Here is a 25,639-nt window from a genome sequence, read left to right on the forward strand (position 1 = left end):
TTTTCCTTTCACATATTACATATATATTTATATATTGTATTATTAAAATGCAATCTATGTTTGTCCAAATGTTCATTAGCCTGTTCTGTAAAAGACTGAAGTAACTCGGTGAAGAATTTTTCGACATATTTGGTAATAAACTTTGCTCTTTATCTATTCCATATTTATTTCTCTATGACATACAGCATTAAAACACAGATACATAAAAACAAGCGCGTATTCGAATGCAACGTTGTGTCAAAATTTCGAAGAAATCGGTGAAGAAACTTGGACATATAAAATTTTGAACATAGAAACTTGAGGCTCTTGTTTACAATGTATTCTCTTTATTACACGAGGGCTGTTCAATAAACAATGATAATTTTTTTTGGCAACATACCTTTACTCATCCTCATGATTTTCATCGTCCTTCTCAAAGTAGTCTTCAATGAATGCGATGCACTTGTCCCAGCGCCGGCCGGAGTGGCAGAGCGGTTCTAGGCGCTAAAATCTGGAACCACGCGACCGCTACGGTCAGAGGTTCGAATCCTGCCTCGGGCATGGATGTGTGTGATGTCCTTCGGTCAGTTAGGTTTAAGTAGCTCTACGTTCTAGGGGACTGATGACCTCAGATATTAAGTCCCGTAGTGCTCAGAGCCATTTGAACCATTTGTCCCAGCGTTTCTGTCAGTATTCAAATACATGCTGGAAACCATTTTTTTGAGAGGTCCTTCAGAATCGCCTCCGCAGCCTTCACCACTCCTTCTGATGACTGATAATGCCTTTCACGAAGGCGTTTCTTCATGTTAGGGAATAGAAAAAAGTCATATGGGGCTAAATCCGGACTATAGGGAGGGTGAGGGATGCACTTCGCGTTGATGTTTGCAAGATATTCAGCAACAACATTGGCAATATGCGTATTATCGTGGTGCAACATCCAGCATGCTTCACGAAAATCTGGACTTTTGCGCCTGATATGGACTCGCAATGTTTTTAGGACATCCCTGTAGTATTGTCCAGTTACAGATGTGTGTGCAGGTGCAACATGCTGATAAACCATTCCATGAATATTAAAGAATGAGATGACCATAACTTTCCCAGCAGAAGCAACCAATTTTGCTTTTTTGGTGGTTGTTGATGAAGGAGATTTCCACACTGAGCGTTGCTGTTTGCTCTCAGGATAAAAATGATGTAGCCTAGTTTCATCAACAGTGATTACATTTGAAAGAAACTCGGGATCCTCCTCTAACATCAGCTTTAACTGCATGCAGACCTGCACTCGAATGTCCTTTTGTTCGAAAATCAACAGTCTTGGAAACCATTGCGCACAAACACGTGTCATGTGTAATTTTTTGTCACCATCGTGTGGGTGGCACCCAATGAAATGTTCAGTATTTCAGAAAATCATCTTAAGGTAATTCGTCGATCCTCTCTCACAATGACAGCAGAAGTGTTGATGTTTTCTTCCGTAAGAGCAGTAACTGGAGCACCGGGTCCACCTTCCTTTGAAATTGATTATCTCCCCTCTTTAAACAGCTGTGCTGTAGGGGAGAACAGACTCTCCATAGGCCTCCTGTAACATTGTGTAGGCCTCAGCTGAAGATTATTCAGACGAAAACAGAATTTCAAAGCCGCATATTGTTCCTCGTGTGTTACCTCCATAGCAGCGGTAGGCGATACTGAACATGTCTGACCTTGCCCGCCTCTCACAGACGGGAACCAGGAGTCCCAACAATGGAACTACTACACCGTGTTTGTTGCACATAAAGCTAACAAAATATCATAAGATTAAATTTTAGCGCGAGAAATTATGACCATAAAAAAAATATGACCATTCTTGAATGAGATGTTTCCAGAATGAGGTAGGAGACGAGGTACTGGCAGAAGTAAAGCTGTGAGTACCGGGCGTGAGTCGTGCTTCGGTAGCTCAGTTGGTAGAGCACTTGCCCGCGAAAGGCAAAGGTCCCGAGTTCGAGTCTCGGTCGAGCACACAGTTTTAATCTGCCAGGAAGTTTCATGACCATTCTTTATTTCACAGCCCTCGTATATACAGGATCAACATTAATAAACCCAACAAACTGCAGGGACGTATTCCTGAATGGAAATGGAGGAAAAAAGGTCCTATTAACATAGTTCCGCAAATGTATCATTGCCACGGCAGATGGCACTGACCAATGACAGTTCCTATGACCAAATGCTGTGTGTTCCTTGTGTGTTGCAGGCTTTTTGATTGACGCAGCGTGCTGTAAGCAGCAGAATAGTCCGATATTCATGTCGGGTAACAAGCCAACATGGTGTTTGCGCACGACCAAGCAGAACTAAACGCTCGAGAAGTTGCACGACCGTACCAAAACAAATACTCTCACAGACACCAACCACATCAACATTTCAAATTCTTGTTGGCGTTTGTATGATCCTGGCTCCTTTCAGTGAGACGAACGTGTAGGGAGACAGTGGACACTGGACATGGAGCTTGTACTAGGGTTAGTACAACATCCTCTAGAACTCGGTCCACCAAATTTGGTGTACGCACAATCCGCCGCCTCCCTACACATTCGTCTGCCTGAAAGGACCCATGATCACACAAACGCCCACAAAGCTCTTGAATGTGTTGTGATGTGGTTGGTGTCTTTGAGGATACTTGCTTTAATATAGCCGTACTGCCTCTCGACCGTTTCTATCTGCTTGGCCGTACACATACACCATCTCGACTTATTCCCGACATAAATACCGAACCATTCCGCTGCTTACAGTACGCTGCCTCAGTCACACAGTCACGCGACACGTGGTTAGACTAAATGTTATTCATCAGCGCTATGTATCGTGGCAACGATGCACTTGCGGCCACATGCTCATAGGACCCTTTTTCCTCCATTTCTAGTCAGAAATCCGTCCCTGAATTTTGTCGGTTTTATTAGTGTTCATAACAATGTGGTAGATGTTTAAAAACATGCTCGTATTCCAGTACAAAACTCTGACAACATTTGAAAGCAGTCGGTGAAGAACTTTACGAGATTTACATAGATATTACCATACAGACTTTTTAGAGAACGTTTTCATCATAGTGGAAGCAATTAGTGTGAATGAGTGCACATATGGCAACTCAGTTTATGTCTTGCATTACCTACATTGGTTCTCCGAGAAGGATAATAAAAACGGTAACCTGTACATCTACGTACATATTCTGCAAAACCACTACATAGTGCATGGGGGAGAGTTAAGTTGTACCATTACTAGACATTTCCTCTTTTTTTCCACTTGCAAATGAAGCGTGAGAGAAACGACTGTGTAAAAGTATGTCTACGACCCTTAATTGCGCGTATATTATCTTCATGGTTCTTACTCTAAATGTACGTTGGCGACATAAGAATCGTTTTGATATCCCATCAGATGCCGGTTTTCTAAATTTACGCAACTGCGTCATGCGAATAGAGCATTGTCTTTCCTCCGAGTAGTTCCCCAGATTTCTCCAAATAAAATAAAAACGAGATTTCGCCTTGCCCGCTACCAACCTAGCACCTTGAGAAGATAAGAGAATTTTTACCTTAGGTACTGTTTCTGTGGCGACCCTACATAATATTGACTCACACCATATTTACTTAGCAAACATCCGATTGTCATAATGTAAACGGTTAAGACAGATTAATCTTTTAAACGACATTAAATGTTCCTTCATAAGATATTTGGAATTATAAATTCCATACAACCTTTAATACACTGTTATGAAGGAGACTTTACGTAAATCTAGCGAGGAGGTCTTTTTTAGTCAGTGCCACGTCTGTACTAAATTAAATAATTAAAATATGCAGTCGAGAGACCACAGATTTAACAGATAAAGGACCTATCGAACTGTATATCAGGGGGAAAAAACTCAGTGGAGTTGTTGACAAACGATGGGAATATCGATTCTGCATCTACATCTACATGTTTACTCTGCAATTCAAAATTAAGTGCCTCACAGAAGATTTATCAAATCTCCTTTAGACCTTTCCACTCTCGAGCAGCGCCCGAGAATAACGAACACCTATATCTTTCGGTGCGACGCCTGATTTCTATTTTTTTATTACAATGATCATTTCTCCGTATGTAGATGGGTGGCAACAAAATATTTTCTCATTCTGAGGAGACAGTTGGTGATTGAAATTTCATGAGAAGGTCCTGCAGCAACGAAAATGCCACTCCAGTTCGTGTATAATATCTGTGACACTCTCTTTCCTCTGTCACGATAACACAAAACGAGCTGCACTTCTTTGAACTTTTTCGATATCCTCCGTCATTCCTAGCTTATGTGCATCGCACACCGCACAGCAATACTCCACAAGAGGGCGGACAAGCATAGTGTAAGCAGTCTCTTTAATAAACCTGTTACATTTTGTAAGTGTTCTGGCAGTAAATCGCTGTCTTGGGTTTGCTTTTCCCACAACATTATCTCTCTGATGGTTCCAATTTAAGTTTTAGTAATTTTAATCTCTAAGTACTTATTAAGTTTAAGGCCTTTATATTTGTGCGATTTATCGTGTAACTGGAATTAAGCGGATTCTTTTTAGTGCTCACGTGGATGAGTTCACACTTTGTATTATTTAGTGTCAGTTGCCATTTTGTATACTGTAATCTCCCCTCTCCTTCCTACTTCCATCTATTGTTCTCATTAAACAATGACCAGTCCAAGTAATTAATAACCATAGTCTTTTACGAAGATTTGAAAGGAGTGAAGATTACAATAAACTTTCTAGTTTACTCAGCTTGTCATGTTGAGTTCGCTCCAGTTCTTCTTGTCCACGGGTCTGATCCTTGAAGCTGAAAAGCCACATCAGACCTTTACGGTTGGTTTGAGCTAAATAAATCTGAAGATTGTTGTAGCAGCAATTTTTTTACGTAAATATATTTTCTCACATGTTAGTATATTATTTTCCACATTAACAAAGGCGAAATTACATTGTTCGCACAAAAATACAAAAATACGTCCGATCACATCAGAGGCATGCTTACGACTCCCACACTCGGCGGAAATAACAATATTCCAAGGGGTTTATGATTTTTCTCGACAAATGAATTTCTACTGTTTCCGTAACATTATTGATTTCGATTATTATTTCATAAATGAACCCAGAATTAAACATAGTAAACAGTACAGGAATGCGCAATTAATAATAGAAGTTTTAAGTGTGCCAATACTTCGTAATTTTAAATGTTTCGAAACGTATGATTTCAACTGTACAATCAGAACAAGAACTAATCGATTGTAATTTCGAGATTAAATATTTTATAAAGTATTTGGTTCAAATGGCTCTGAGCACTGTGGGACTTAACATCTGAGGTCATCAGTCCCCTAGAACTTAGAACTACTTAAACCTAACTAACCTGACATCACACACATCCATGCACGAGGCAGGATTCGAACCTGCGACTGTAGCGGTCGCGCGGTTCCAGACTATAGCGCCTAGAACCGCTCGGACACTCCGGCCGGCTATAAAGTAGTTCCTTTTCATAAATTTTAGCTTGAAATATAACATACTGTGTATAAAATTATATGAAAGTTTTGAGAAAAGCAAATGAGATAATACCGACCTGCCCAAAATTCGAAAAATAGCACTAATATAGACAACTACTGTTGAGGAAAGGTAATGCTAGAGCAGGATGTCCCATTACAGTTCCTTACAGGTATCTTGTCTAAATCATATTGCAATTCGTTTCAATGATGTGATGACATCACAAGACGGTAAATGACAGCATCGTCTGCAAACTGTCGAAGAGGACTGCTCAGATTATCTTCTAAATCGGTTATGTAGATCAGCAACAACTGATGGCCTATAAACACTTCCTCGGGGAACGCCAGATATTACTTCCGTTTTGCTCGATGATATTCCGTCAGTTATTATGAACTGTGAACTTTCTGACAGAAAATAACGAATCCAACCTCAGAAATGACGCGATACTGCACAAGCACGCAATTTAATTAAAAGTCACTTGTGAGAAACGGTGTCAAAAGTTTTCTGGCAATCTAAAAAGTATGGAATCAGTCTGAGGTCCCCTGGCGCTAGCACTCATTACTACGTGAGAATAACGAGCTAATTGTGTTTCACAAGAACGATATTTTCTGAATACGAGTTGACCATTTGTCAATAAATCGTTTTCTTTGAGGTGATTTGAGAAAAGGTGACATTTAAAGCCGTGGAACAGCCAGTATCAGTTTTCAACGGGAGACAAGTGCCGGGAAAATATAATGTCAGCTGTTGTTATTTCATTAACCGAATGAATATTTACAGCCATATCGTTGTATTCATGTTTCATGTAGCATATGCATGAGAATTGTAAAGAGAAAGGAAGGGAGGTTAACGCCCCGTCGACAACGAGGCCATTAGAGACGGATTGTTTCATTGATGGAGGAGGAAATCAGTTGCGCCCTTTCAAAGGCACCTTCTCGGCACTTGCCTTCAGCGATTTAGGGAAATCAAGGAATACCTAAGTCTGTATGCCCGGATGCGGATTTGAAACGTCGCCCTAACGAATACGAGCCCATAGTGCTAACCACTGTTCTACGTCGCTCGACGGTCTGCATTATACTACCGCTTGTAGGCCCGAGACGAATCTACAAACAGTTTCATTGGACTGCGATTGCTCACCAACACGTTAGCGGAAATGATGTGCGTGAGAAAAATTAATTCCTTGACATGAGCGATAAGTTAAACACTTTAGCGGATCCTCATTGTGAATGTTCCTTCGCCAGCTTTTAACATCCCAGTAACATTACAGATCTAAAAAAGTGAAAATGAGTGTCTTCGCCGGCCGGGGTGGCCGTGCGGTTCTAGGCGCTACAGTCTGAAACCGAGCGACCGCTACGGTCGCAGGTTCGAATCCTGCCTCGGGCATGGATGTGTGTTATGTCCTTAGGTTCGTTAGGTTTAATTAGTTCTAAGTTCTAGCCGACTGATGACCTCAGAAGCTAAGTCGCATAGTGCTCAGAGCCATTTTTTTCATTTTTTTTAGTGTCTTCGTTAAACAAAATGTCTTCATTTTTTCCAGGAATAATGTACGTTATGTGGCGCAGTGTGTATGGTCTTCGTAGTACATGCACTTTGTGTACACATTTGAATAACGATCTCACAACAGAAGACGTGCAGCAGATAGTAATACGTACTATACTAAATTGGTGTGAGTTCTAAGAGACACCTCGATTTGAGTAATTTAGTACAAAACACACCACTGGCCATTAAAAGTGCTGCACCACGAAGATGATGTGCTACAGAAGCGAAATTTTACCGACAGGAAGAAGATGCTATGATATGCAAATGATTGGCTTTTCAGAGCATTCACACAAGGCTGGCGCCAGTGGCGACACCTACAACGTGCTGACATGAGGAAAGTTTCGAACCGATTTCTCATACACAAACAGCAGGTGACAGGCGTTGCCTGGCGGAACGTTGTTGTGATGCCTCGTGTAAGAAGGAGAAATGCGTACCATCCGTTTCCGACTTTGATAAAGGTCGGTTTGTAGCCTATCGCGATTGCGGTTCTACATCTACATCCATACTCCACAAGCCACCTGACGGCTTGTGGCGGAGGGTACTTTCAGTACCTCTATCGGTTCTCCCTTCTATTCCATTCTCGTATTGTGCATGGAAAGAAAGATTGACGGTATGCCTCTAAGTGGGCTCTAATCTCTCTGATTTTGTCCTCATGGTCTCTTCGTGAGGTATACGTAGGAGCGAGCAATATACTGCTTGACTCCTCGGTGAAGGTATGTTCTCGAAACCTCAACAAAAGCCCGTACCGAGCTACTGAGCGTCTCTCCTGCAAAGTCTTCCACTGGAGTTTATCTATCATCTCCGTAACGCTTTCGCGATTACTAAATGATCCTGTAACGAAGCGCGCTGCTCTCCGTTGGATCTTCTCTATCTCTTCTATCAAACCTATCAGGTACGGATCCCACACTGGTGAGCAATATTCAAGCAGTGGGCGAACAAGTGTACTGTAACCTACTTCCTTTGTTTTCGGATTGCATTTCCTTAGGATTCTTCCAATGAATCTCAGTCTGGCATCTGCTTTACCGACGATCAACTTTATATGATCATTCCATTTTAAATCACTCCTAATGCCTACTCCCAGATAATTTGTGGAATTAACTGCTTCCAGTTGCTGACCTGCTATATTGTAGCTAAATGATAAAGGATCTTTCTTTCTATGTATTCGCAGCACATTACACTTGTCTACTTTCCCTGCACCATGCGTCAATTCGTTGCAGATCCTCCTGCATTTCAGTACAATTTTCCATTGTTACAACCTCTCGATATACCACAGCATCATCCGCAAGAAGCCTCAGTGACTTCCGATGTTATCCTCAAGGTCATTTATGTATATTGTGAATAGCAACGGTCCTACAACGGTTTATCGTATCGCGACATTGCGGCTCGTGTTGGTCAAGATCCAATGACTGTTAGCAGAATATGGAATCGGTGGGTTCAGGAGGGTAATACGGAACGCCGTGTTGGATCCCAACGGCCTCGTATCACTAGCAGTCGAGATGACAGGCATCTTATCCGCATGGCTGTAACGGATCGTGCAGCCACGTCTCGATCCCTGAGTCAACAGATGGGGACGTTTGCAAGACAACAACCATCTGCACGAACAGTTCGACGACGTTTGAAGAAGCACGAACTATCAGCTCGAAGACCATGGCTGCGGTTACCCTTGACGCTGCATCACAGACAGGAGGGCCTGCGGTGGTGTGCTCAACGACGAACCTGTGTGCACGAATGGCAAAACGTCATTTTTTCGGATGAATCCAGGTTCTGTTTACAGCATCATGATGGTCGCATCCGTGTTTGGCGACATCATGGTGAACGCACATTGGAAGGTTGTATTCGTCATCGACCCCCCCCCCCCCCCCCCCCCATGAACCATGGACCTTGCCGTTGGTGGGGAGGCTTGAGTGCCTCAGCGATACAGATAGCCGTACCGTAGGTGCAACCACAATGGAGGGGTATCTGTTGAGAGGCCAGACAAACGTGTGGTTCCTGAAGAGGGGCAGCAGCCTTTTCAGTAGTTGCAAGGGCAACAGTCTGGATGATTGACTGATCTGGCCTTGTAACAATAACCAAAACGGCCTTGCTGTGCTGGTACTGCGAACGGCTGAAAGCAAGGGGAAACTACAGCCGTAATTTTTTCCGAGGGCATGCAGCTTTACTGTATGATTACATGATGATGGCGTCCTCTTGGGTAAAATATTCCGGAGGTAAAATAGTCCCCCATTCGGATCTCCGGGCGGGGACTACTCAAGAGGATGTCGTTATCAGGAGAAAGAAAACTGGCGTTCTACGGATCGGAGCGTGGAATGTCAGATCCCTTAATCGGGCAGGTAGGTTAGAAAATTTAAAAAGGGAAATGGATAGGTTGAAGTTAGATATAGTGGGAATTAGTGAAGTTCGGTGGCAGGAGGAACAAGACTTCTGGTCAGGTGACTACAGGGTTATAAACACAAAATCAAATAGGGGTAATGCAGGAGTAGGTTTAATAATGAATAGGAAAATAGGAATGCGGGTAAGCTACTACAAACAGCATAGTGAACGCATTATTGTGGCCAAGATAGATACGAAGCCCACACCTACTACAGTAGTACAAGTTTATATGCCAACTAGCTCTGCAGATGACGAAGAAATAGAAGAAATGTATGATGAAATAAAAGAAATTATTCAGATTGTGAAGGGAGACGAAAATTTAATAGTCATGGGTGACTGGAATTCGAGTGTAGGAAAAGGGAGAGAAGGAAACATAGTAGGTGAATATGGATTGGGGGACAGAAATGAAAGAGGAAGCCGCCTGGTAGAATTTTGCACAGAGCACAACATAATCATAACTAATACTTGGTTTAAGAATCATGAAAGAAGGTTGTATACATGGAAGAACCCTGGAGATACTAAAAGGTATCAGATAGATTATATAATGGTAAGACAGAGATTTAGGAACCAGGTTTTAAATTGTAAGACATTTCCAGGGGCAGATGTGGACTCTGACCACAATCTATTGGTTATGACCTGTAGATTAAAACTGAAGAAACTGCAAAAAGGTGGGAATTTAAGGAGATGGGACCTGGATAAACTAAAAGAACCAGAGGTTGTACAGAGATTCAGGGAGAGCATAAGGGAGCAATTGACAGGAATGGGGGAAATAAATACAGTAGAAGAAGAATGGGTAGCTTTGAGGGATGAAGTAGTGAAGGCAGCAGAGGATCAAGTAGGTAAAAAGACGAGGGCTAGTAGAAATCCTTGGGTAACAGAAGAAATATTGAATTTAATTGATGAAAGGAGAAAATATAAAAATGCAGTAAGTGAAACAGGCAAAAAGGAATACAAACGTCTCAAAAATGATATCGACAGGAAGTGCAAAATGGCTAAGCAGGGATGGCTAGAGGACAAATGTAAGGATGTAGAGGCCTATCTCACTAGGGGTAAGATAGATACCGCCTACAGGAAAATTAAAGAGACCTTTGGATATAAGAGAACGACTTGTATGAATATCAAGAGCTCAGATGGAAACCCAGTTCTAAGCAAAGAAGGGAACGCAGAAAGGTGGAAGGAGTATATAGAAGGTCTATACAAGGGCGATGTACTTGAGGACAATATTATGGAAATGGAAGAGGATGTAGATGAAGATGAAATGGGAGATACGATACTGCGTGAAGAGTTTGACAGAGCACTGAAAGACCTGAGTCGAAATAAGGCCCCCGGAGTAGACAATATTCCATTGGAACTACTGACGGCCATGGGAGAGCCAGTCCTGACAAAACTCTACCATCTGGTGAGCAAGATGTATGAAACAGGCGAAATACCCTCAGACTTCAAGAAGAATATAATAATTCCAATCCCAAAGAAAGCAGGTGTTGACAGATGTGAAAATTACCGAACTATCAGCTTAATAAGTCACAGCTGCAAAATACTAACACGAATTCTTTACAGACGAATGGAAAAACTAGTAGAAGCCAACCTCGGGGAAGATCAGTTTGGATTCCGTAGAAACACTGGAACACGTGAGGCAATACTGACCTTACGACTTATCTTAGAAGAAAGATTAAGGAAAGGCAAACCTACGTTTCTAGCATTTGTAGACTTAGAGAAAGCTTTTGACAATGTTGACTGGAATACTCTCTTTCAAATTCTAAAGGTGGCAGGGGTAAAATACAGGGAGCGAAAGGCTATTTACAATTTGTACAGAAACCAGATGGCAGTTATAAGAGTCGAGGGACATGAAAGGGAAGCAGTGGTTGGGAAGGGAGTAAGACAGGGTTGTAGCCTGTCCCCGATGTTGTTCAATCTGTATATTGAGCAAGCAGTAAAGGAAACAAAAGAAAAATTCGGAGTGGGTATTAAAATTCATGGAGAAGAAATAAAAACTTTGAGGTTCGCCGATGACATTGTAATTCTGTCAGAGACAGCAAAGGACTTGGAAGAGCAGTTGAATGGAATGGACAGTGTCTTGAAAGGAGGATATAAGATGAACATCAACAAAAGCAAAACAAGGATAATGGAATGTAGTCTAATTAAGTCGGGTGATGCTGAGGGCATTAGACACTTAGGAAATGAGGCACTTGAAGTAGTGAAGGAGTTTTGCTATTTGGGGAGCAAAATAACTGATGATGGTCGAAGTAGAGAGGATATAAAATGTAGGCTGGCAATGGCAAGGAAAGCGTTTCTGAAGAAGAGAAATTTGTTAACATCCTGTATTGATTTAAGTGTCAGGAAGTCATTTCTGAAAGTATTCGTATGGAGTGTAGCCATGTATGGAAGTGAAACATGGACGATAAATAGTTTGGACAAGAAGAGAATAGAAGCTTTCGAAATGTGGTGCTACAGAAGAATGCTGAAGATTAGATGGGTAGATCACATAACTAATGAAGAAGTATTGAATAGGATTGGGGAGAAGAGAAGTTTGTGGCACAACTTGACCAGAAGAAGGGATCGGTTGGTAGGACATGTTCTGAGGCATCAAGGGATCACCAATTTAGTATTGGAGGGCAGCGTGGAGGGTAAAAATCGTAGAGGAAGACCAAGAGATGAATACACTAAGCAGATTCAGAAGGATGTAGGTTGCAGTAGGTACTGGGAGATGAAAAAGCTTGCACAGGATAGAGTAGCGTGGAGAGCTGCATCAAACCAGTCTCAGGACTGAAGACCACAACAACAACAATTCGTCATCGCCATACTGGCGTATCACCTGGCGTGATGGTATGGGGTGCCATTGGTTACACCTCTCGGTCACCTCTTATTCGCATTGACGGCACTTTGAACAGTGGACGTTACATTTCAGATGTGTTACGACCCGTGGCTCTACCCTTCATTCGATCCCTGCGAAACCCTACATTTCAGCAGGATAACGTACGACCGCATGTTGCAGGTCCTGTACGGGCCTTTCTGGATACTGAAAATGTTCGACTGCTGCCCTGGCCAGCATATTCTCCAGATCTCTCACCAACTGAAAACGTCTGGTCAATGGTGACCGACCAACTGGCTCGTCACAATACGCCAGTCACTACTCTTGGTGAACTGTGGTAACGCGTTGAAGCTGCATGGGCAGCTGTACCTGTACACGCCATCCAAGCTCTGTTTGACTCAATGCCCAGGCGTATCAAGGCCGTTATTACGGCCAGTGGTGGTGGTTCTGGGTACTGATTTCTCAGGATCTATGCACCAAATTGCGTGAAAATGTAATCACATGTCAGTTATAGTAAAATATATTTGTCCAATGAATACTCATTTACCATCTGCATTTCCTCTTGGTTTAGCAATTTTAATGGCCAGTAGTTTATTTCATCAGAACTCCTAGGAGTCGCACGTAGTGTTTCAATCAGCGGCCGTCCTCGCTGGCCCTTCTGCCGCCGGCGTGTCTGCAGAGAACAGAGCGGGGGACAAAGTGGCCCGCAGTTCCGCCGTCGCATCGCGCACACAGCAGACGCCTCCGTCGCACCCACACACACGGCCTGCCCGCTGGCATCACACGGACTCCTCGTCCCAGGCCTGTCTTTTACGTTCCGGACTGCAGAGAGCATCTCGCCCTAACTCGTGCTTCCGGACTGCAGAGCACATCTCGCCGGAACTCGTGTAGTGTAAACCACTTTTGCAGGAGCCGCGATAGGACACTCTTTCCACGTCCTTTGTGTCCGTGCAAACTCGTGTCTATTGAGTTTGGAGGAGATACCGGTTCCAGCTATAGAGCACTGCATATCCACTCTACAAATTTCTTCCGTCGCCGAGCTCCTAGATAAAAATGGATCACAGATTACCTTTGAGAATTGAACAAGTCGGATATCTCACAGGAAAAAAAAATACCGTCTTCTGCAGAACCAAGCGGGACTCTCCCACGATATACCTCTTTGAACATATTTGTAGATGTACCAGTAACAAACACAGAAAATCCGATGTGAATACGGTTCTACACGATTCGCTCAATCCATTCACGAACATCAAAAGTATTTCTATGGCACTGGTATCGTTGTGGCAAAGGTACTAGGATGGACTTAATAGACTGTAGACATACTGGCACGTGAAGAAAAATTAATGTAACCATATATTTATTAGGCATAACATATCTGTAAAACATAACATTAAATAGGAACTAGTAGCAATTAAAACTTTTAATCCGTTAGTAAATATTGCTCAGGCAACGGAATTGATAGCAATCTACAAGTGAATGGCACGAATCTCAGTTCTTTTATCACTTCCATGCACAGCTATAACTTGTCACAAGAGTTTGCTAAAAGCCCTTGGCTACAATATTTCATGTGATTACATCCGGCAATGGATATAACATTTATGAAACTAACTTCTGTAATAGCATGTGGAAGTAACTCAGATATCATCCCGATAGTTCTTTTGAATACCGTTTTCTTACTCACTGCCGTAATGCTGGAGGTTTGCACTTACCTTCCTCCGAGATGGTAACTAATGAACCTAGCGACTTACGAAGCGATTCTACGCTTTAACATCCAATCATAATGGCATTCAACGCTGCTTGTTAGACATATACTGTACGAACAACTTCAAGAGAGGAACGCTCTGCATAGTACTAGAAGAACCGTTCGACCGACAGAATATGAGACTATCGATCTTCTGTTTTAGTTGCTTTATCTGTCCACGCAGCCACGATACACTCTCCCAAGCACCAAAAAGATTAATAATCACAAAAATTCATATTTATGCTATATAGAATTTGCAGTATCTGACAAAGATTTACAACAGAATTTTGTGCTACCACAAACCAAATGTTATTCAGGAACGTCTTTTGTAGCTGCAAAGTTTCGTAAATTCTGATAACCACATTTGCAACTTTTTAAATTATGTTTGCAGTGAGATTCAGCAACAATTGTTGATTGTTGGCACTACACTGCATCTTCTTGAGAAATGAAACACTATAGCAAGCGAGTATCTGAGTCTTGACAGGCGTCACGTCAGGAAAACATATCACTTAAACCACAAAAAACAATTTTATTTTTAAAGGAGTACTCCAAATAGTCATTATGTATTTCTTTAACTTGTAAAATCTGAAAAACTCAGATGACTGTAAGCAAATGAACAACAAAATTTTAAAACGGCATGGAAAATCTGAGAAACTCCGATGACTGTGAGAAAATGAACAATAAAATTTTAAAAGTAGAAAGGGGCCATTTATACCTCAGATATTAAACCGTTGAGTTTCAACCTACTCCTTTGATTCTTCTTCAACATATAAACGAAATTCAATGTAAACTAAAGCAGAGAGATAAATATTTCGATTTTCAAGTGTTTTATAATGACATATCCAACATTAATAAACATTTAGTTATCAGATTAGAACCCGCAATAAGTCACTATAAAAAAGGAAACACTGCGAAACAAATGGGCTACCATAAAACGCGTATAAATAAAATTTATAGAACAACAAACCGGTTGACGTATTTCCTTTTCCCTGTTCAGTAGGAGGCAATAGTGCCTTGAAACACGCCTGGGTATGGCTACGCTAACTCCCTCTCTAAACTCGTGTTCATTTCAAGGTGTGCGTCCTCCAGTCGTGCAGGGGCTTCAGACACAAACTGCTCTTCCAAACACTTGATTAAGGCGACGCATTGAACAAAGCAATGAATCTCGCGCTCTTATTTCACGCCGCTCGAGTTTCGTCCGTCAGTCGCGTGTGTTTTCCTTGTGCAGCGTCTGCGGTTACATTTTTAGAGTGTGTTGTCGGTTAATTTGGAATTTTTGATGGTCATACTGGGTGATATTGCGAACAATTTTTAAACTGTAAAATACGATGGAGACAATGATAGCTAACAACGTAAAGTTTGATGCTCTTTATCTTATGAAGGTGATCACGACGCAAAGTGTAGTTACTTCTTTGAAAAAAATCCGGAGTGAATTCAAATCAATTGCATTATGACGAGATCTTATTCACAGCAGATACGATATGATTTTAGAAAAGTATATAACTTTCATCTTTCGCAACGAAACAAAAAAAAAACAAAAAAACAAAGATAAAAAGTAAAGCGCGAGTAGAAACTTTAATTGTAAAGCAAATATAGGAATCTAGATTGTAAAAGTAACTAAGCGTATCTTAAACTGTCATCACTAATGAGACGGGGATTGAATGCCGTAAAAGAGATCAACTATAATCGTTCCCATCGAGTTAATGTCGCTCAAATATTGAGCCTGCTTCGTTGTTCTAAAGCCGCTATAAAACAATTTCAATCGCATATTGAAGTGATATGACAGCTGCAGCAGCCAAATTACATCATGACATGGCTGTCATTGAGGAATATGAGAGAAACATTTCCATTACGTTATGTAATGCGCAAAACAATCTACTTGACCGTCAAATTACGTATGTATGTGAATAACAGCGTCATCGAAACTGTGGGACGCGAAACAGCAGTGATGTTATCGACGTTTCAAAGCAGAAGAAGATGAAGTTATCCAACATGAATGTACGTAATTTTATCAAAGAGGAGCCGACTGTGTGCGTTATAATGACACTTATTATACAAAGAGGCAAAGAGTGTTTATAGCTGGTTTGACTAAGGAAATAGTACTTAATGATAAAAGCGGATCCTGTGATCAAACAAATACCTGTATTACATTTATATTTGCTGCACCGCAAATTGGTACTTCGCCTGTTGTTGTCATTTTGCACATAAGTCAGTCTCATGAAAATTACATATATGCCTTTCAGTCCGCAAAAGATTATTTAGAAGAGACCTGCCAGAAGGTCTCTCACCCAAAAATACTTATGACGGATGAGAGCAGCGCAGAAAGAAATGCCTTGCGAGCTGCACTTACAAATACTTTGTATCTTCTCTGCATATCTCATGTCAATTAAAACCTTCGGCGTTGGTTGTGGGAAAGTGAACATGACGTTAGTAAAGACGATCGACAAGCAGTTATAAGGAAATTCCTAACTGTAATGTATGGCAATACGATACAAGAAGCCGAAATCAGTATTTCTGATTTATTAAAAGTGGAGAAAGTGAAGAAAAATAAAAAACTGGAAAACTACGTAACACATTTGTGCGGACAGCATGAGGAGTTGTTTTTAGCGTATCGTAGCAATATTTTAACACGGGAGAATAACACAAATAATTACAGAGAATCCTCAATATGAATTTCTGAAAACGTAGTACTGCAGCGCTATACAGCTTTTAATACGTGCGCATTTGAAGCATATCACAAGAAAAGTTTAATTCAGTTTGCCAATAGGAAAACGAGAAATCTTAGGTTAGCATATGAAAAACTTTACCAAGCAAGTAGCAATACTGAAGATAATGGCCTGTCAGAGTGGCCAAGCGTTTCTAGATGCTTCAGTCTGGAACCGCGCGACTGATACGGTCGCAGGTTCGAATCCTGCTTCGGGCATGGATGTGTGTGATGTCCTTAGGTTAGTTAGGTTTAAGTAGTTCTAAGTTCTAGGGGACTGATGACCTCAGATGTTAAGTCCCATATTGCTCAGAGCCAGTTTTTGAAGGTAATGAATGACAACACTTACTTCATCAAAGAGAAGACTAATCTTACATGTTGGTTGTGAAATGGCAACGTGTGTTTGTCTAAATGGAGCTGAGGGCTGATTCTGTAAACATCTCTGTGCTGTAACAAAAAAATAAAAAATAAAAATAAAAAAAAGAACTGTCTCCGTTATACCAGGTGAAGTACGAGAAACATTTAAATTTCCAGTAAACCAAAAACAAAGCAGAATAACTATCAGTAATGGGAACGTTGACAGTATTGTGCAAAATATTGAAGCCCAGTGGCTGCGAGTTACTGATATCTTGAAAAGGAATTCAAATACCCAACATACAAAAATTCTCTCAAAGTTTGGATCTGATTTGTCGAAGATACAGACTGCATCGAGCATTATATTATTTATTGCCGAAAAAATAACCGATGAAGAGCTCGAAAAATTAATTTATAACCCACAGCGATCACTCGCTGCAAAGAAAGGGGTCTTCCACGTGGCAACGGAAAGACATTCAGAACGACTAGCCAAGTGGAAACTGATGAAGAGAAAATGTCATCACAAAATTGCGTCGAATATTGATAATAATTAATCTCGTGCTAAAAACACTGATTTTATATAAATACATTATTATATGTTTATACGTATCCAGTCACGTTGAATGCCTTATGTAATGTACACGTCTTTGAACATAGTTTTATTTTTATCCTACATAATAAAAATACTTGAAGTCTTGTGTTTTACTGCCAGTTTATCACATACAAACATGCCCCAAAAGAAACACGGATTTGTAGCGTTCGATCCGCGTAGATGGTAATTGTAAACCCGTGCCCGATTGGAGCACGCGCGTCTTAAACTGAACATGAGTTGAAAAAGGAAATTAGCGGTACAAATCTGAGCGTGTTTCTAGACACCGCTGCTTCCTATTGTACCGGGAAAGAAAATACGCAACCCGGAATACCACAAAAAAAATGGCTCTGAGCACTATGGGACTCAACTGCTGTGGTCATAAGTCCCCTAGAACTTAGAACTACTTAAACCTAACTAATCTAAAGACATCACACACATCCATGCCCGAGGCAGGATTCGAACCTGCGACCGTAGCAGTCGCACGGTTCCGGACTGCGCGCCTAGAACCGCGAGACCACCGCGGCCGGCGGAATACCACAGCCAGTACAATTAATAACATATGTTATGATCTTAATGTGTGTCTTCGTGGCTCATGTGAGCCGTCTGCTGTTCGGCAGTAGTGCGTGCAAGCTACCTGCCGCAATCGTGGACTCGAAACACGATTAATTCTACCAGCTATTCGACACCTTGTAGGTTAACCACACCACAGAACGACACTGTTAGTGATAACCATTCACGCTGCTCAATGCAGATGCAGGTTAATTTAATTATCCATAATTAAACCCCCAAAAATTCACAAACAAACGGAATGAAACAGTTATCTTTCCTGGTTAACGAAAAATATGCCAGATAATGGTGCCTTTTTTACACCGGAACGTCAATACAGTGACTGTACAGTTCAGGAATATAGATCCGTATAATCATACATATTTAGGGAAAAGGGTCGCCTCATTGAATGATTGTAGAGTTGTGAGTAACATATTATACCGGCTTGCAAGTCTCCTTAAGAAGCATGATGTGAGAATCTCTTATTCCACCCGAGATACTGAGCGACTTGGGGTCTACAAATTAAGGTGCTTACAAAACAAGTCCATAAGGCTCTGCAATCCCACTCTGCCCATGATTTCTGTATATACGAACAGCAGAGTCAGTATGAAGGCCATCTTCCACCAAACCCGATTGACGTGTTTCTGAAACATGTAAATTAGCAAAACACATCCTCCCTCAAAGTGATATTATGTTCCGGCAGTTGCTTACAGCGTCCATGTCCCACGTAACTGCCAGCACTTGCCAATGAATGTGCATCCTGCAGTTATCGGCAGTCAGCGACCAAGAGTGAGCTGACCTGGGCCGCCGTTAAGTAGGCGTGACAGGGAGTGCCTGTCCCCTTGCGGAACGTGAAAGAGATAGTTGCTTAGCTACGGGAAAAGAGGTTACTTCGCTCTTTCGATTTCATATCGAAATAGCGCACGAGCCAATAATCTACTGTGCACTTTGATAACAAAATTTTGACACTAATACTACTGAATAAATAAAACCATTTAGATTAAAACCAACTTAGAGAAATATTCATATAAAAACAAAAAGTAAAAATAGAAACAAAGTTAGAAAATACGAGGCAAGAAAACAGAGATAAATAGAAGAATCATCCCCCAACGTCAAACCACATGGTCGTAGTAGTAGTAGTAGTAGTAGTAGTAGCTTTATTCATCCGTAGATCTCTTTTTACGAGGATATAGGACATGTCAAAGTATTGACAAATTTAGATCAATTTAAAATAAGGTAATTCTTATACACATATTTACAGACTTCTAGTTAGAGACAATCATTAGATTTACTCCTGATATACAATACTTTTTTTTACAAATAACTTATTAAATAATGTAATGCCACATTGTTTACTATATCTCACTATCAGTCACTGCACACACTATACACACATTGTTTCATAACACTTCACTCACTAAACAAACAAACACACACACACACACACACAAACACACACACACACACACACACACACACACACTGGTACTGGCAACGGAGTAATCTTAAAATGAAATGGCGGCTTCTTGGCGGTTCCTTAACTGTTGTATGGTACAGTTTTACCACTACATGTGATGGTTCAAATGGCTCTGAGTACTATGGGACTTAACTTCTGAGGTCATCAGTCCCCTAGAACTTAGAACTACTTAAACCTAACTAACCTAAGGACAGCACACACACCCATGCCCGAGGCAGGATTCGAACCTGCGACCGTAGCGGTCGCGCGGTTTCAGACTGTAGCGCCTACAATCGCTCGGCCACAGCGACCGGCTACATGCGATGAACATCCTTAGTTGCATATTGAAACCCAACATAAAAGATAACAATCGTCTAAGTATTAGTCTTGGTATTAGTGTCTAAAGCGACAGTAGTACGTGTAGTGTAGTGCTCCATTGGAATAGCGGTGTTGCATGATTGTGATCCGCGACCGCCTGGGTCTTTGGAATGGCTATGGCGATAAGAGAGGCCGCGGTACAGAACGTTGATTATACACTTGAGCTTCGAGCTTAAATTGGCGCCACATCACCACACACTTAGAACTTTGGCGATTGGGTATTTCCTGCGCCAACATCTCTAATCGAGTGAACAATACTGGAAGACTGTCGTATATCGGTGAAGTCAATAGCATTTTTTCATGTACTGGAAACGATCGTGCCATGTTACCATTGCGGACTGTAGGACCCTGCTGCTTCCGCGTGGCTAGGGTCTGTACACGTCCTCTGGAGACCTGGAGTGGGACGTTCTTCCGCTAGCCGCTGGGGCCGTGTCAAGAGGCGGCGGCTAACGAGCCACACCAAGCCCATTGTGGTCCCCGCCGCGTAATGGCCGCCGCACGAACACACAAGGGCGTTATTTACTCGCGCGACCAGCTAATCACGACCCTTTCTCGCGCCGCCATTATACTCAGGATACTTGCGTGCAAAGTAAAGAACACCTCAGACCCTCCTGGTCAACGTTCCGTGTTCCACCGGATATAAGATACTGCTCTATCTTCTTCAAAGAGCAGAACGTAATAAAGGCATCAGTGATTACATTTGCATCCTACATCCCTGTCAGTATGTATACTTCGGTCCGTGTACAACGTGAACATTAATAAAACCGACAAACTGCAGCGACGGGTTCCTGACTGGAAAAGGAGGAAAAATGTCCTATGAAAATATGTCCGGAAATGGTCGGTGAACGTGCAACGACAACAAATCGTGCCGGAACACAGTACAGAGCTACTTCGCATCAGCATCACAACATATCTTCAAAGTAGCCTCCATGGGATTGCAGGCCATTGGGATAGTAGCAGTTGTCATGCAGGATATTCATAATCGTACTTTGCTTATACTATATCGGCGGGCCACTTGCCTGGAACTTTGACTGTGGCTCCTCTCAACATCTGTAGAACCGGTTGTTCAGATCTGGTGTACGCACAGTCAGCGCCTCCCTGCATGCTCATTTGTTTTAAAGGACTCATGATCATACAGACACGCCCAAAAAGGACTTCAAATGTTGTGTGATGTGGCTGGTGGCTGTGACGGTTCTCGTTTTGCTATAACCGTACTTCCTCTCGACCGTTTCCATCTGCTTGACCATACACAAACACGATCTCGGCTTGTTCCCGACATGAATACCGGACTTTCTGCTGATTACAGTACGCTGCGTCAATCACACAGACTGCAATACAGATAGGATACACGGCACGTGGTAAGATGAACTATCATTTATCAGCGTCATCTACCGTTCCAACGATGCAGTTCCAGACACATGTTCATAGGAACTTTCTTTCCCTGCATTTCCAGTCAGGAATCCGTCCCTTCAGTTTGTCGATTTTATTAATGTTCAGCTTGTATATTGAATGTTGTAAACTGCTTCGGAAGTTGCTTTGGAAATATTTTTCAATAGTTATGTAGGAAAGCATTTTTTTTACCTAAAATGATGTAATTTACCAACATTTCGCGCAGTGCTTGCCCACACGAAAACCCGTGGTAAACACGATTAACGGAGCACTCTGGAGCCGCAACTAGTTCCTGAAATACACTCCTGGAAATTGAAATAAGAACACCGTGAATTCATTGTCCCAGGAAGGGGAAACTTTATTGACACATTCCTGGGGTCAGATACATCACATGATCACACTGACAGAACCACAGGCACATAGACACAGGCAACAGAGCATGCACAATGTCGGCACTAGTACACAGTGTATATCCACCTTTCGCAGCAATGCAGGCTGCTATTCTCCCATGGAGACGATCGTAGAGATGCTGGATGTAGTCCTGTGGAACGGCTTGCCATGCCATTTCCACCTGGCGCCTCAGTTGGACCAGCGTTCGTGCTGGACGTGCAGACCGCGTGAGACGACGCTTCATCCAGTCCCAAACATACTCAATGGGGGACAGATCCGGAGATCTTGCTGGCCAGGGTAGTTGACTTACACCTTCTAGAGCACGTTGGGTGCACGGGATACATGCGGACGTGCATTGTCCTGTTGGAACAGCAAGTTCCCTTGCCGGTCTAGGAATGGTAGAACGATGGGTTCGATGACGGTTTGGATGTACCGTGCACTATTCAGTGTCCCCTCGACGATCACCAGTGGTGTACGGCCAGTGTAGGAGATCGCTCCCCACACCATGATGCCGGGTGTTGGCCCTGTGTGCCTCGGTCGTATGCAGTCCTGATTGTGGCGCTCACCTGCACGGCGCCAAACACGCATACGACCATCATTGGCACCAAGGCAGAAGCGACTCTCATCGCTGAAGACGACACGTCTCCATTCGTCCCTCCATTCACGCCTGTCGCGACACCACTGGAGGCGGGCTGCACGATGTTGGGGCGTGAGCGGAAGACGGCCTAACGGTGTGCGGGACCGTAGCCCAGCTTCATGGAGACGGTTGCGAATGGTCCTCGCCGATACCCCAGGAGCAACAGTGTCCCTAATTTGCTGGGAAGTGGCGGTGCGGTCCCCTACGGCACTGCGTAGGATCCTACGGTCTTGGCGTGCATCCGTGCGTCGCTGCGGTCCGGTCCCAGGTCGACGGGCACGTGCACCTTCCGCCGACCACTGGCGACAACATCGATGTACTGTGGAGACCTCACGCCCCACGTGTTGAGCAATTCAGCGGTACGTCCACCCGGCCTCCCGCATGCCCACTATACGCCCTCGCTCAAAGTCCGTCAAGTGCACATACGGTTCACGTCCACGCTGTCGCGGCATGCTACCATTGTTAAAGACTGCGATGGAGCTCCGTATGCCACGGCAAACTGGCTGACACTGACGGCGGCGGTGCACAAATGCTGCGCAGCTAGCGCCATTCGACGGCCAACACCGCGGTTCCTGGTGTGTCCGCTGTGCCGTGCGTGTGATCATTGCTTGTACAGCCCTCTCGCAGTGTCCGGAGCAAGTATGGTGGGTCTGACACACCGGTGTCAATGTGTTCTTTTTTCCATTTCCAGGAGTGTATGTCTGTAGTTCAGTCACACGTAACTGAAACGCTGTAAACCGTTACTTAAAGAATTGATCGGAAGCTTCAAAAAATGGAAAATGCGAGATGTAGTGTTAGAGTATTTATTAAAACATTTGAGTGCATTTGTATTAACATGTAGTTGCTAAATAGATCGTAGACAGCCGGCTGGAGTGGCCGAGCGGTTCTAGGTGCTTCAGTCTGGAACTGCGCGACCGCTACGGTCGCAGGTTCGAATGCTGCCTCGGGCATGGCTGTGTGTGATGTCCTTAGGTTAGTTAGGTTTAAGTAGTTCTAAGTTCTAGGGGACTGATGACCACAGATGTTAAGTCCCGTGGTGCTCAGAGCCATTTTTAGATTGTAGACAACGGAGCGTATAGTTACATTTTACTTCCATTCTCGTATACCTCGCGAAGTGACTACGACAAGAAAATCCGATAAATGTGAGCTCATACAGCAATTTACCGACAGTCATTCTTCCCATGTACCATTCGCGAATGGAAAATGTGAAAAAGAGAACGACAGCAGAATTATCCTACGGTTTACGTGAAGGAAGCTTCCCGAGTACAGATCTGGCTGTGCTAGGTCGAGAAAGTTTGTCTTTGATATAATACTTTCATCACTGCTACAGTTGAGCACTTTTTATTTACATAAAGCTATCTGACAGCTTTTAGATTTTTTCGTTTTTCGTGTTTGCACATCTCCTATCTCAGCGATACAGACGTGGCAAGTCATGCATAGTTTTGCAGATAACAAACGTTTCCTTAAATCAAAAGTAATAGTTATATTCTACGACAAGTACTGCTATGGTAGAATGGTCCCTGTACATACGTTTACAAGGGCGCATTCAGCGAGCGACAGCGAAGGGCGCATGCCTCCCACCCCCTCAGCTGAAAATAAAACCATGCTGGCGTCCTGCACAGCCGGACAGACAGTTCAGTATCAGTTTGAAGCAGTCCAGAATGCCCAACAAATGCCGATTATTAGCGAGAGCACCCAGAGCCATTTGACGTTAAATCTCAAAACTATCTCGGCATTCATGGCGAAACAAACAAGAGTTAAAGCGCCCGCTCCCCCCTCCCCGCCCCTCCCCCAAAAAAGAAGAAAAAAAGCAACGCTCTACTCTAGCTTGGGCCCTGTGTACGCTCTTGCAGCTTCGTATTAAATTTTGTATCCACTTAACCGTGGGGTAGTGAGTGTATGATCGAGTAGATTTCATTTGAAGTGAATCACTGGCCTGAAGAGTATTATGCAGATTCATTTCACTTCTGCGACTGCCACTGTTACTACAAAATATTGCATCTCGTGTAGGATTGCGTCACAGTGCACAAATACAAAAAACGGTATTAACATTCTTTTTTAAGCATACGGTACCCATGTCACAGTTCTAGTGATTCGGAAAGTAGTGTGCTAGTTGAATGTGCCTATGTGTAAAGAGACTACAGTTCATTAAAAAAAGGGGGAAAGGGAAATACTGTGTCAAAATATATGCAGTAGGAAAGTAGATTGTCACAAAATGTACTGGTCTATAACTGATGTCACTCATCTGTCTCTTCCATTAAACTCTGCTGTATAAATTACTTGTCTAAAACCTGATAAATTGTTTCATAAGTATTTATCTTACATATTTGTCTTTCGTACATTTATGTCCTTAAACACAACACTTAGCACAGCAATGTATGTAATATAGAGTTATCATACACCATTCTCTCCTTTGCACGAAAAACATATTCTACAGTGGTAATTTATGCATCGTCACTCGTTTCACCTTTTTATCTTATGATTGGAGAGCAGTAAGTCTGTTACAATGTTATATGTGCTAACCATGAAATACGGTAAATACATTGCCCCCATATGACTACATGATCGTGTTAAGATTCAGATGGAAAATAGCAATAGAAACATATTAACATTCTTATATATTGTGAAACTCGGTTTTTGTTTTCCCACGTAAAAACTCATTTCTTAATTAAAATCATAACAAAATCGCTTGCTCAAAGACTTTTCCTAAGGAGGCCAAACGGAAACGAAATCTGTATATGTTTGGTTGTAAAACAAATGATATGGCATTTCATTTCTTCTCACCAGTCTGTGGTGTCTTTTCTTGCGTGGCTGTTACAGAGTAAGCACACATTTCTTTGTACCTTGCCTTTAGCTAAAATATAAGATTTTTTTTTAAATGTGCATGTGGGATTTAGTTGTAGTATGAAACCTGATAATACCCCATCATAATATTCATAACTTTGGATGAATATTTGCATCTTTCTTTCTAGAGGCTGTAAAGAAAGGATTGGCGACGAATTTCTCGAGAGTAGAACGAGCGAAAAACATTACGAGTTCTTTCGTTACCTATTCCATATCGCTAAGCAGGATCACCATGAGATGGAGTTGCCGATCATTTCTTTCCATTCCTTACATATATCATGTTAGGTTGATCGGTCAGTTACCGTATAGAAATGTCGTCGTCAGTCGCTTCACGGGCTTGATGTATAGTGCCTCACGATATTGGTAGACACTAAACTCGTAATTACGTGAATACGTGATTAACTTCATTTATCTATGCTTTTTGC

The sequence above is a fragment of the Schistocerca serialis genome, chromosome 1 (genome assembly GCF_023864345.2).
Source record: "Schistocerca serialis cubense isolate TAMUIC-IGC-003099 chromosome 1, iqSchSeri2.2, whole genome shotgun sequence".
NCBI classification, from domain to species: domain Eukaryota; kingdom Metazoa; phylum Arthropoda; class Insecta; order Orthoptera; family Acrididae; genus Schistocerca; species Schistocerca serialis.